The sequence below is a fragment of the Panulirus ornatus genome, chromosome 43, assembly GCF_036320965.1.
Source record: "Panulirus ornatus isolate Po-2019 chromosome 43, ASM3632096v1, whole genome shotgun sequence".
Taxonomy (NCBI): domain Eukaryota; kingdom Metazoa; phylum Arthropoda; class Malacostraca; order Decapoda; family Palinuridae; genus Panulirus; species Panulirus ornatus.
The window spans coordinates 26,642,424-26,656,131 of NC_092266.1; the positions used below are offsets into that span (position 1 = coordinate 26,642,424).

General features: G+C 41.3%; 1 protein-coding gene across 1 annotated transcript in view; it reads right to left on the minus strand.

The window, feature by feature from the left end:
* Positions 1-6,412, minus strand: part of LOC139762421 (uncharacterized) — a 1,009,039-nt gene extending 1,002,627 nt beyond the window's left edge. Inside the window, 1 exon segment of the mRNA XM_071687285.1 lies at positions 6,032-6,412. The gene's annotated coding sequence lies outside the window, so the exon portion shown is untranslated.
* Between the last annotated feature and the right edge of the window lie 7,296 nt (positions 6,413-13,708).

Sequence of the window (13,708 nt, forward strand, 5' to 3'; positions counted from 1 at the left end):
ATCCTATGGATTCTCTTGGGGAATCATGTGGCAAATCCTTTCCGACTCTTGCCATTTTAATAACGAATTTACATTTCGTTTATCATAAAGAATATCACAACAAAAGAAAAAATATATAAATACATATACCCACATGTGACTAAAAACTCAAATACATGTATTTAAAAGAAAAAAGAAATGCCTTCGAAAAGTTTAAAGACACACAATCACAGGCGGATTTAGGTTAGCGAGCGGACCAGCGAATATCATACCTTCTCCCACCCCACCTTAAGAAGTAGCCAGCTCCCCCATCTCCCCACCCCACCCCAAAATCCCCACCCTTACACCCACCACCGCTCGAATACTGCGGGATGTGTTCATCACTTTTGGCTTGCTTTCATTTTATAAAAGAGGTGTTGCCTAGCTGTCTTCCTTATCTTAACTATGACTGGCTACTGATAACGCTGTCTTGATTGCTTGCCTGGTACATAACCTCCTTTGATCTCCCTCCCCAGGGGAAGGTGGAGGAGGAGGAGGAGGCCTTCTCCCGGTATAAGTTACACCAGATTGAGGGATATGACAACCTGTTAGAAAAAAAAAATTAGAGAGAGCTCTGGGTGATGCATTTGTTTGAGATACTTGATATGAGGCGGATTTAATAAGTGAGGAGGTGACGCCGAAGCCCACGCAACGGTTATAACAAGTCGGCTCAGGGTCCGTGTATAGCCACCCATTCCCTCCCCATTCCCTCTCCCCCATTCCCTAAGGGAAAGTTTAAAATCACGAGGAGGGCGTACCGTTCAAGGCGCCAACTGTGAAGAGGCGATATGGTGAGACTGGCTGGCTACCACTGGCTACCACAACGCAATAATGAGTTGTGTCAAGAGTAAAGTGCCACTACACAATTCGAACCTGTGCCTTAATAAGAGACATTCTGCTTTCCATCAGTACAACAACGTCAAGATCCTAAGTGCCAGGATTACGAGCTTGATGTTTCGCAACGCCATCTGGGAGTGAACCCTTCGAGCTTAAGCGTTGATAAGACTGTTTAGACTACGACTCATTAACTAATTTAATCATTTTCATTAGTTCATATAACTAGCACTAATAATCAACAAGCTTTAACATCTGTAAGCTTCAATCCTCTCTGAGCGTAAGCCCGGTAACTAGGGCAACACCAAGAAATCTAAATACACTGGATACAACAGACAAACTGGTGGAGTCCATTTACAAAAGGAACGCTACGTCTGTCAAAATTTAATCCATTGGGTGTTGCATGACCAAAGACCACAGCAACCAGAGTCTTACTGACGCTTCCCCTATGCGTTCTATACTTGCTTCCACCTACTCTTAGGTGCCCTTTACCCAATCTCTCCCTTACATGCATTGTACATGCATATCAAGACAATACATATCTTAAAACTTAAATTCCCTTTGGCGGGACGACAGATTGAACGATTGTCTCAACAACAAAAAAAAAGCCAGTTAACGGATACCCTTGAAAGTGACACCAAACAAAAGCAGATCGACCCGTAAACAAAATATGACGAATGCCAATTAATACCTTCCACAGACAAAAAAACGAACCACTTCGTAATAAGGTTATCAGGAAGCAAATGAGTTTTCCTTCGAATATGACAGCGACTGGATAGTGTTCTTTCCGCGTTTACTTGCCTGACATTTGTTTCGAGAGGTGGGACATCCATTCTCACAACATTGGTGCGGGTGTCAGGCAAGAGAATGAGACGTTGACATACAATTATGACAACACTTACCGCGTTGCGGTGATCGTCTTTGCGAATACATGATGGTTAAAGTGTGTTGTTGGAGGAGGTGGTGGTGTTGTCCCTCGCGTGAAAAGAGAAAGCGGATGTACGCATTATTTATTCATATATAATCCTGGTCATTATTTCTCCTCACGAAGTGCAGGTGGCGGATGCGCTCCCGCCATGCTGAACGCCCACTTAAAAGATATATATATACACTCTCTTGACGGCAAGGAAGTCTGCGGGACCTACCCTCCACACTCCAGAGGCTGATCATCTGCAGCTGTTGTGGGTGTGTAGTTATGGGAGGTAATGGCCACCACTGTACCAAGAAGATGCCACCTTCTTGGGGCAATTGGTCGTCTCTTAAGTACGACTGTTCGACTCATGAGCACGAAGGGCATTGCCCTTAGACACGACGGTACGATCCTTGAGCACGAAGGAACTTCCCTATGACACGACGGTACGATCCTTGAGCACAATGGTAAGACTCTGTTATATATGACAGCCTGACCTTTGACCTGGCCCTTAAGATTAAAGTCAGAGGTCACGCCATTAAAGCCAAGGGTCTAAGTTACTGACATGGTCAACGGCAGTACCATCGTACTCATGAAGTCAATCATTTCTAATGGTCACCTCAGAGAACTGTTTCGCAACATGGCTATGCACATTATCGTAATGACAATCACCTTGAGGCTTGTTGCAAATGCGAACAGATTTATATGTGCTACAATAGAACAGCACAACACACCTCCTTGCTCGACTGACAGACTGGAAGGAATATGCAAATCATATCCAATTAAGAACGGAGATGCTGTCGGAAAAATTGGGGAAAACAGGATAGAATTTTTGGGGAGTTCCAAGCCTGTTCAACCTACAGTTAAAAGAAGAAACACTTCGGGACGATCCCTTGTAATGTCCTTAGATAAACAACTGGACAGTTTTCTCCAAGGCGCACCAGACCAGTCAGGTTGCACAATATAAATAACACTCAAAAAACAAACCTGTAGCATCACACAGCTTGGTAAACCAAGCCCTCACTTAAGGTCCAAGGTCATTCAATCGCAGACTCGAGTTGCACAAGAGAACACGAACCCGCCCCCAACCCCGAAACCACAAAGTATATCTAAGGTACTCGATTATGTTATACCGAAGGTATACGATTATGTCCTCAATAAATTTCCAGTAATATAATTTTATCGATAACTTCCTTGCATACCAGACACAAAAAAACTCACCTCATAAAACATTTGAGGTTATCGATGGCCGAACGGTGCTGTACCTTGTTGAACAAAGTACACACCACGGATCTCTGTTCCAATTCCTTAAGTTTATAGTTCCACACTGCTTGAGAAAAAAAAAACACTCCTGTCCCACTGACTTAGGACAGGCATAAGAGCCTGTCATATGACACTGCTAGAACCAAGAAGGAAATCTAGATACATTAAGAGTCAAAGGGGTAAACGTTTAAGAGCCAAGAAAGTGTTCAACCACTACTTGAAAGCATTAGAAACATTACGTAACTAATGTGAACAGGTATCTCCAAAGTGTACCTGATCATGTGGATTGCAAGGGGTAAGCAAGCCTGAGCGATGAGACATCAAGTATCTTGACTCATGAGAGCAACAGCGCAGCTTCGCCCCCCTCCACACTGGCATGAGGTAATCAGCAGGCAAAATTCCTCGAGTCCTCGCGAGATTCCATGATGATAGCGCACGGCATATATCTCGTCAGCCAGTATAATCATGACTCCAGTCAACAGCTACTGCAGCCTTACGTAACACAATTACTGACAAGAGCGTACTGTAACCTAGCTAAATGCTCTTCCACGTCATGATTTCGCACTGCAACCTGGCATAATATTCTCCCCTTGCGATGGCTTCTTTACTGTACCCTATCCTCATAGTCTCCCGTGTCATAATGCCATACTGTAGCCTGGCATAATATTCTCGCCTGTGAGGGCTTCCTACTGTAACCTATCATCACACCCTCCCATGCCAAGGCTCCGTACTGTAACCTAGCCGCTGCATACTTCATCCTACGCTTCGCCAGGCACAGGGACACTCTGCCTGACACGAGTCATTGTCAGAGTAGCAGCTCTGCCTCAGAATTATAACTTTGACTTGATATAATCCTTCACGATCTCCACACTGTAACACTGACGTCAGTTTCCTGTGCAAAAGGAGCTTCACAAGGGATTCTCAAATAGTTTTCCAGCAACAAGCTTTCCGCTGTAGCCTTGCATAAAAGCTCTATCAGTCACAGCTCCTGGCTGGAACACAAGATACCACAACTACGGATCATACAGTGTAGAACACAGACTGTCAGCCTTCCGAACAAATCCCGGTCCATTAGTCAGTTAAAGTGTGTGTGTGTGTGTGTGTGTGTGTGTGTGATTTCCTGTTATGTCTTACAGGGAAAGAGTTTTCCACTCGTACTGCCCCGTCTCTAGACCTTGTATCTGTGTACAATGTCATTTATCCTATTTGTGTATACACACGCACCAGCCTAAGCACTAAAGGGACGATGAACAACCAGGGTTGAGTGTGGGCCGACTGCCGCGCCCAGGATTCGAACCCATGCGGTCCTGACCCCGGGCTGACTCATCCCCCGTAACAATAACCACCATTGAATCTATATCGGATGTTGCTCATTCCTCACAACTTTAAATAACTTGGTATGTCTTTGGTTGCCAATAGTTATAATCCCTGAAGCGTGTAAAAAGCCTGTGGAGGAATGTTGCTCATACGAACGAGAAAGGAATTAGTTTAGATACAGCAGTAAACGCTGACAATAGGCTAGACGACGATGAAAACAGGTCATGTAAATCCGTAGATTTATATGTATAACTTTGAGACCATGTCCTAACATAAGATATACTCTGGTTACCTTTCCTTGGTCTCGCCCTTACTCGGTTTCCAGTTTCATAAATATTTTTGTGCACCGATATCAGCCAATTAATCACCCTGAATGGGCTTCAGGTTGTTTACGACGGGAACGTATATCAAAGAAAAGTATGTAATTTAAGAATGACACATGGAGCGTTACGTTGGTATTCACTAAACCTATGATATTCGCCGATAATCGATAGTCAATACTTGAGCCTTGCGTTAGCAAAGGAGTGCTCGAAAGGTGGGGGTGGGAGTGTCGGTCGGTCGGTCGGTGAGGGGGTGAAGATGGCCAGCCAGGCAAGCCCCCCCCCCCAAGAGCTAGGCTGTACGAGGGGGGTGTTGGGAGGACGACGACGCGTCTCACCTGTTGCACTCCCGCTCACCAGACCCCACACCCTACCACCCATCCCATCCATTCTACCTCCAACCCACTTGATCTCTACCTCCCAGTCCTCTACTCAACAAGTTACGTTCGAAGATGAACGGAAGGTGAAAAAGGGCGTTAAGAAAATTCCTTGATTTTATTAAGCCAAACCCAAAAATGCAGTTCAAATGCATTTAAAGATGTTTATATTTGTGCCATTAAAAGCTAGTTTTTTAATGTTAAAGGTTCCAGTCGCATATATAGATATATTCACGTGTCTACCTGGAAACTGAGCATCACCAACAAAAAGAACCTACATGAATAATGGGATGAAAAGGGATAGGACCCAAAAAGTCAAAATTCCCATCCTGTTGCAACAAACAGAAGAGAACACACAAATTGAAACACACACACACGTGTGTGTGTGTGTGTGTGTGTGTGTGTGTGTGTGTGTGTGTGGGGCTAAACTTCCTGGGTGAATGAGTCCGGGTCATCATAGAGTAAAACCAAGGTCAACAGGCCCAAACAATTAACAACTCAGCATCATAATCCAGTAGCCAGTCCACCACATCCGTGATAATTCTCTCCTCTTTCTTGGTGTAAAAAAAATCCTCATAAAAAGTATAAATGAAGAGTCAACAATTATTACTGTAATTCCCTAAACATATTGAGAATCTGCTCGCGATACAGTCATTACTTTAATTCTTACTTGGGTTCAACGAAGTCTCGAGTTACAGCTTCTCTTCACAGGTAAAGATAAATATTTTGTAAACATACGCCCAACCAGGAAATTTTCAGACACTGATTCCACCTTAGAATTTAACAATAATGAAAAATGTAATGAGATAAATCGAGCGGTTCTCTGCAGTTCTTTCTAAAGTGGGCGACGAACGCTCGACCTCCGCGTGTCATACTTTGGCTAAAACTTCTGTCCCGTCCAAGTCTCCACAAGATACAATATTCTATTACACCTAAAGCAATCAATTTTTTTTCCTACTGCAGATAATACATTTTCAAAATCTAATACTAACCTGTATTAGAGAAGGGGATGCTGGTGTGTCCACTCACACGACGAGGGCACTAGTTAGTAGTGCTGCTCTTCAGTTACAAATCCAAACTGTAGAATCACAACGCCACTCTGTAATCCAGTATGTCACATCAAAATTCAGTGTCTGATAAAAATAATAATCATAAAAAAAATACTTCTAATTCTACACAATTTCTACTTTCAGTTAGTATTTAGGACAACAATCTGTAAAGCAATTGGGAGTGAGCGTTGGCGGCAGGGGCAGCGCGTTTAACGAGTCAACTAGAGTGAGCGTGCCCTGTGACAGGGAGCACCCGGGCCTCAACGCTGCAGCGGCAGGACACTCCTCGCGGCACCACCACCAGAGACCGACTGACTCGGTCGTGCTGGCTCACCCACAACGCCACGCTCGACCCCATCACGCTCCTAGCCTTCGTAGACTTCTACTTTTGGCCTGCTGACGTCTTGATGCTCTCCTACTACCTCGAACATCAGCAAAGTATCCCTAAGGCCCGTTAAATCTCTGAAATGTCTCATTCAGCGAGATTTTATTCTAAAATAAGTAATATATGTACCATAAACATCCTCACTTCCTCTCGTGAATCATTAACTGAAACAAAGTTATCAAATCTTTTTATCACAGAACTCACAAAGCTGACTTTCATCTTGAAGTGATAATCAAATCGCCTCCAAACTACATACGGAAGACATGCACCAAAGTTTCTCATCAGGATGTGCGTAGGCGAACTGCGGATCACGGAATGGTCATTTGTGAGGCTAGTGATTTGGCCCAAGTCTCCTCCGTACCAACAGAGGGCGTTGGTTTGGTATGGTTTAAAAGCACACCAGTTCCGTTGTCAGTAATAGTACGCACGACAGCAACATGACTAGCATTACATCCGATCGCCTTTGCTGATGATGTTCATTTACGACTTTAGTTTAAACTAGGGGGATGAGGGAGAACTCGCTCCTGAGTGGAAGGAATGGGGTTCGAACCAATAACAAACGTTTCCATCTCTTTTACGTTTGAGGCGAAATAAACATTAAAAGGATTCGAACACATTTCTTTTGGGCGAAAAAAGAAAAATTATAATGTATTTTCATGCAATAGAAATCATCATACATTAAACTTAACTGCGTTGTTTTCCATGACTAAAGGTCTTAATACAGTAAAACGATTAAGATAATCGTTTTGTAAAGAAAAAGAATTAAGTGTATAATTCTAAGACGAAATCTTATTAATAAATGGTCATCATTAGCGAGCTCACTTATTCCATTTTCTAAGCTGAGTGACCTTGACCTTTTACCACTGTGACCTCAAAACCAATAGTGTTTTTACCCCAAAGTATCTTTAAACCATTTTACTGACCTAAGACAATGAGATCTGAAGTAGTTCTGGGGAATCAAACTGTGGGCGGACGGGGAAGTAGCATGTTGCTTCAAAGGACTGCATGGCTGCAATCAGTTCTTTTACCGCCCTAATCAGACTCTTAGACTAAGTCGTTGGTGACGGTGGCAGAGTAAAGTGTCCGAAGTGGTGGCAGAAGGTGGTAGAGGTGGTGGCAAAGGGGTTGGCAGACCTCAAAATCGGTAGGAACCTGCCATACCCTAAGGTTAATAAACAAGTCGTCTCAATATAATCAGTTCTGTAGAACTAAAGTTTTTAACTGAAAGCTAGCTGATTTATCCATGTGACAGTGACCTTGATCTACACGCATCCAAATAAAAAGGGACTTTCTTTCCCCAAAGGACACTCAAGGGATAAATCTTAATGAAATCCATCCAGTGAATCTTTAGTTCTCGTGTTGAAACGAATTCATTTACAAAATATGTGACCCTGACCTTTGAACTCTGGACCTGAAATCAACCGATTACCTTTCTTGTGTTAAGGGAAAGACTCATGCTATATATTGCTGAAATACATCTACATGAATTATTAAATGGGGAAGATATCATTTCCAAAATGGACTTTTGTACTGGAGATATCAGCGTTGCTGACCATGACTCACGCCCTGGGTCGAACCCTAGACGCATCAGTCGACCTGCATCCAACCCAGTTGTTCATCCTACCCTTTGAGACTAGTCGACATACGTATACATCAATGATGGACCTTACAACCCATTAATGCAGGAACCCGGCATTTGTAAAAATCTACGTTAATTTGATAAACATCTACGTTTACATGTATGGCACCTAATCTAACGCACTTCACGTCGTAATCAATGAGCTGTAGTCCTGAACGAATGGAATATGCAGTCCATCAAGAATGAGAACTGGGATAGAAGTGGCGTGTCGTTAGGGAGGAGCTAGGCGGAACGGAACTGTGGGAGTATGGTATAGTTGGGCCTGAGCTGCAGTTGACAGGGGAGGAAGTGGGGCGAATCAGAAAGAAAACGACGGCGGTGGGTCAGGGCGGACTACCTTAATCACTAATGTTCATTTAGAAGAGGGAAGCGAGGAGGAGTGCTCAGCCTACTCGTCCTGTTATCCGCACCTGCCTCATCCCTGCAGTGGAGAAGTTGGTTTCCACACCCCGAGGCAGTCTTGAAAGCCCCCTAACAAAGTCGGTCCTCACCTCTGAGCGGATGAAGGGCTGATGCCAAACGCTCACCATCATCAGTGTACAATGAACAATACGGGATGTGGGTCATAAAATTGCCTACCTTACCTTACTCTCGCTGCATTTCTACCCCGAAAGTGACTCTCCTCACAGGAGTTGGGAATCGGGTATTACTGTACTCAAAGAAACTCTTACTCCGCTACGGAATCAGAGAATCTTTTCAATGTCATGGTTGCGACAAAACATATTTCGAATGTCCTTACAAATGTAAAAACAGCATATGACGATGTAACTGCTTAGTTAAAATGATTCAATCTTCCCTCACAGCGTCACGCAACATTGTAAAAATGGCCTCAAAACATGCCAGATGCCCATGTATACACTATATCATCATTATGACTGCTAAAATGTGCTTAGATGTTTGTTAGTCACGCTGAGGATTCTCCCCGATTTCCTTGCTTTAGTTACACAAAATATAGCGTAAGAACATATTATGTTAACAGTTCGTAATCGCTTTAGCCCGTATCGTGAATGTATCGTATAAAATGAATCGATGATTTACCGGATAATATGCGTAAAAACTTAAGGATTTGAATTTCATAATACTTTATTTTCGATGATCATATTATCCTAACACTGAAAATTTTAAACAACTGGTTCGTTTTACCTTTCGTTATGTATAAAAGAATCCTTTTCAGTGCAGTGAACCGACCCGCTTTATAAATTATCGGCTGTTCTTTGAAATATGTGCTATTGAGTGTTGATAAAATTAAAGTTATTATTCATCGCTGAGAATTTGTAGTTTACCGATTCAACCGCAATGCACCTCAAAAGTGACCAAAGTAACTATGAGGCTGAAGTAATTAATTGTCATGAATCATAATCATTGTTCAAACATATCGAATTTACAAGATAATGACGTTGCAACAAATTAATCATCTGTGTAATCAATATCATTTTCTGACATGAATTAACAAACTATTTCAAAATTTTCATCAGGACAATCAAGTGATAATGTTTCAAAAAAGCGCAGCTTCAGCTACGTACGTATACAGTGAATGTGTACGTTATCATAACTGTCTAAAAGGTCTCAACGAGATTTTTTTCCTAGATTTTCGAATTTGGTCATAACTTAAACAATGGCCCCCTATGATGATCTTGGTAGTTCACAGGCCCAAACGATAAAATACACCACCAAAACAACTAGCCTGTTTTCTCCGTGACCCGCACTGGGAGTGGAAGATGACCAAATACGTATTAAATTAGCGCTATTTTCTCGTTTTTGCTCATGGGATTCAAAAACTGCAAGGACTTCTTTAATCTGTATACTTTGTAATTTTAAGCCTAAATACTTCTGCTGTCGCGTATGGATATGGTTTTCCATCATTTTCTTGGCTATCAATATCACTAATCAAATAAGTTTCGATTAAATAAGAAATGTGAGGGCGAGAGACAGGTGTGGCAGTAAGAAGCGTGTACGAAGGCTGAGGAGGGTTTGCTTGAATGGACTGCAGAGACGGAAAGGATGAGAGGAGGGGATGACCAAGACAGCATACTTATCAGAAGTGGAGGGAATAAGGTTGTTCTGTCTGTCTGGAGAGAGTGGCTTCCGATGGATGGATGGATGGATGTCTGGTCGGGTGGCGTTTAAGACTGGGTTAAGATGGCGGTTGTTTAGGGCTTGTCTGGTTATTTCAGTGTGTATTAGTTTTGTGTGATTATTTGTTGAGGGTTGGGGGATTTGTGAGTAAGGGTTGCTGAAGTGCGAGGCAGGGGTGGCCTTTCTATTTCTACTGGGGTCGGTGGTTAGTTATGGAGTTGTTTGGGTGGGAGTTCAGTCTAGTCCTGTTTCATAAAACTGATAGCCGAGCACGCTGAGTTAGGACTGCGAAGGAAGAATCTTTGTTTCACTGTGCTGGTGCCGAGTGTCTGTGGTTGCTAGAAAGCTATTAATCGTTCCGAGTGCTTTATTTTGTGTGGTTTGCAGCTATTATATTTGCTTTTGAGAGAGTGGAAGTCTAGACAGATAGAGCGTAGTTTAGAGTGGATGAATTACAAAGGAATTCCAAATGCAACAAATATTCATCAAGTCTATTCATAAATGCGTCTATACTGGTGTACATCATTCCATATGTTAACAAATCTGTTAAAGAAAAAGTACTTCCCTCATTTGATGTAAATTGTTTGCCCACGTTTGTATTCATTACTACCAGTGAAACCAGACGAATCAAGTCTCAAGTAAAATTACTAAAATTATCAGAGCCTTTGATAATCTGAACAACGGCAGCTTATCACCTCGACCTTCCTTTCCTAAGTTAAATGGATTCAAGTCATTAAATCAGCACTTATTATTAGCTTCTCAGTCTGGAATCATCTTGGTAGCTCAATGCAGTCCCCTCTCCACTGTCTTCTTCTTACGAGTGACCAAAACTGAGTGCAATATCCAATATGGGGATGCACCACTGAACTGTAAAGTGTAAGGATGATATCCTTAGACTTACACTTGAAAGCCCTACCGATGAATCCAAGAATCTTGTTTGCTCTTTTTACTGTTTCTACCCACTAGATCATGAGAGATCCTGTCATCCAAGTCTTTTCCTTATTTACCCATGCAATTCAACAGAATACATACTGTAGCGAACATTTTCGTTTTTACAATCTACATGTAAAAGTTTGCACTAATCCAAATCAAAATTCATTTGCTATCTATGAACCCAGTTCATCAGTTTGTCTGTGTTAGCTTGAGGCTGCAGATATTCAAGATATGTAGATTTATTTCCAAACTTAGTATTATTTGCAAACTCTGATATCTTGCAATACAGTCCATTGTCACTATCATTAATATTTGAGAAACAAAAACCAATTCCAAGAATGATCCTGCAGCACATCATTTGTTAGATTTAACCATCCTGAAGCTCCACCATTGATCACAACCCTTTGTTTACAGCAAGTTAACCAATTTCATATCCACTACAGTAAATCCCCATCAATACTATGTTACTTAACTTTTTCTAGTAACCTTTGATGTGCAACCTTAACAAATGCTTTTTCAAAATCTATATAGATGACATCAGCTGCTTTCCCTCCATCATACAAGTCGATTATATTAAAAGAGAAATCAAGAAGATTTGTCTGCCATGAGTAACTTTACTGAAAATCATGCAGAAAATAGTTTATCATTTTATCAAGTGGTGGTCCTCTAAATGGTCTAAGATTTTGTCTTGAATGATAGTTTCCATAAGTTCTCCAACCACAATATAAAGTTAACTGAAAAATAATCTCCAGGTAATGACACACTTCCATTCCTCTGGAGCTTTTCCCACAAGTGACTCACTGAAAAATGGTCTTGGGCTCAACTACCCCAATTTTTGCCTCTCTTTCTTCTCAGATAAAATTTATCAGCTCCTGTTGTTTTGCTTACTGTCATTGCATTTACTGCTGACAGTATGTCTTCCACAGTGTCTAGTCCTGGGCTTGACTACCCCATTCTTAGCCTCTTTCTTTTCAGATAAAATCTATCAGCTCCTGCTGTTTTGTTTACTGTCTTGGCATTTATTGCTGACAGAATGTCTTTCACAGTGTCTTCACTTTTATGTCAAATGTTGCAGAACATTTTCCATTTATCAATGAAACTGGATTCAGGACATGATTTGAGTCTTCAACTATGAATACAGACACAAAGATATCCTTTAAGATTTTTGCCATGGATTTACTAAACTAACAATATGAGTTTTCCAGAAATAGAAGACTAATTGACTGGCTAATGACTCTCTTACTCCTAATTATAAAACTCCTTGGAACTTCTGTTGATTTTTGGCAATATATGCTTCATGCTGATGTTTGCTTTTGAAGTCTCTCAGATGCTCTATGCAATTTCATAATATATTCTATCATGGTGGTTACTGGCCTCTTTTGATTTTCTTCTGGTCGACTTTCTTGGGCAACAAACACTCCTTTTATTTTGTCATTCCACCACCATGCCTTCGTTTTAGAAAAAGACCTATACAACACACAAGTTCCCTCCACTGCTTTGCAAGTTTTACTGAAGCTTTTCCAAGCCATGTTCATATTTTCATTGACCATATCATATCATGATTGCCTCTCAAGAGCAATGCAAAGATTATCAAAGTTTGCAAGTCTAAATTCTGGTATTTTTTTGCAAGTCATGTTAACCAACACTTGAAAGTTACCTCAAAAGTAATCTGTTGGAGATCAACTATACTAAACTGTCTTCAAACTTTAACATAAAAGATGAGATCCTCATTTGTAGTTGGAAATAAATAACAGACTGCACCAAGAGTAGGTTTCTAAACTAACTCGATTAGGGCACTATCAAGCAAATTTCGGTTAAGTCTCTGCCCATCACTACTGGAAAGGGATTTCCCCTACTTAGATATGTTAAGTACAGTAGAATGTCCTACTATGATAGAATCAAGTTCAATAAAAAAATCAGTTAACTGATCAAAGTATCTATTGTGAACTACTGGAGTCTGCATGTATGGCCTGTAAACTAGTCCTACTGAGATGTTCTTATGAAGCTTATTTCTAATTTCTACAAAAATGAAGTCGATATTATCAGAGAGGGCAACTTTTTCATCAAAATTAAGATGAGCTTTAGCAAATAGGAAGACACTACTGCCTACTTTCTTTCTCCTTTTAAACAGTGTACCCTGGAATTGAGCATTTGGCAAGGAAGTCTATCTCTTATATTTAACCAAGATTCAGAAATGCAATCACACATAATTTCCTTCAAATGCAACAGTCTCCAAAATTTTTGTTGCATGCACTCTTAACATTGACACAAAATACTATGGAAAACTAAGACCTATTCTGAAAAGTAGTTATGGAGGGGGGGATGAGGTTGCTCCATGACACAGGCTACCTTCATTGACCAAAACGCATATGTAGATTCACTAAATAGCCTATCAAAACACACTGCACCCAGGCCATTCAAATGTAGTCTGTCCTTCATAAACATATCAAAATGCATGCAGAAATGCTGCAAAAAGTCTATGAATTCAACTCCCTCCAGAAAACAAAGGTTCTCTACTCTATTATCACAGCTGAATGCATATTTAAAGCAGGCATTCCCAATGCCAATCAAGTGAAGAAACTCCAGA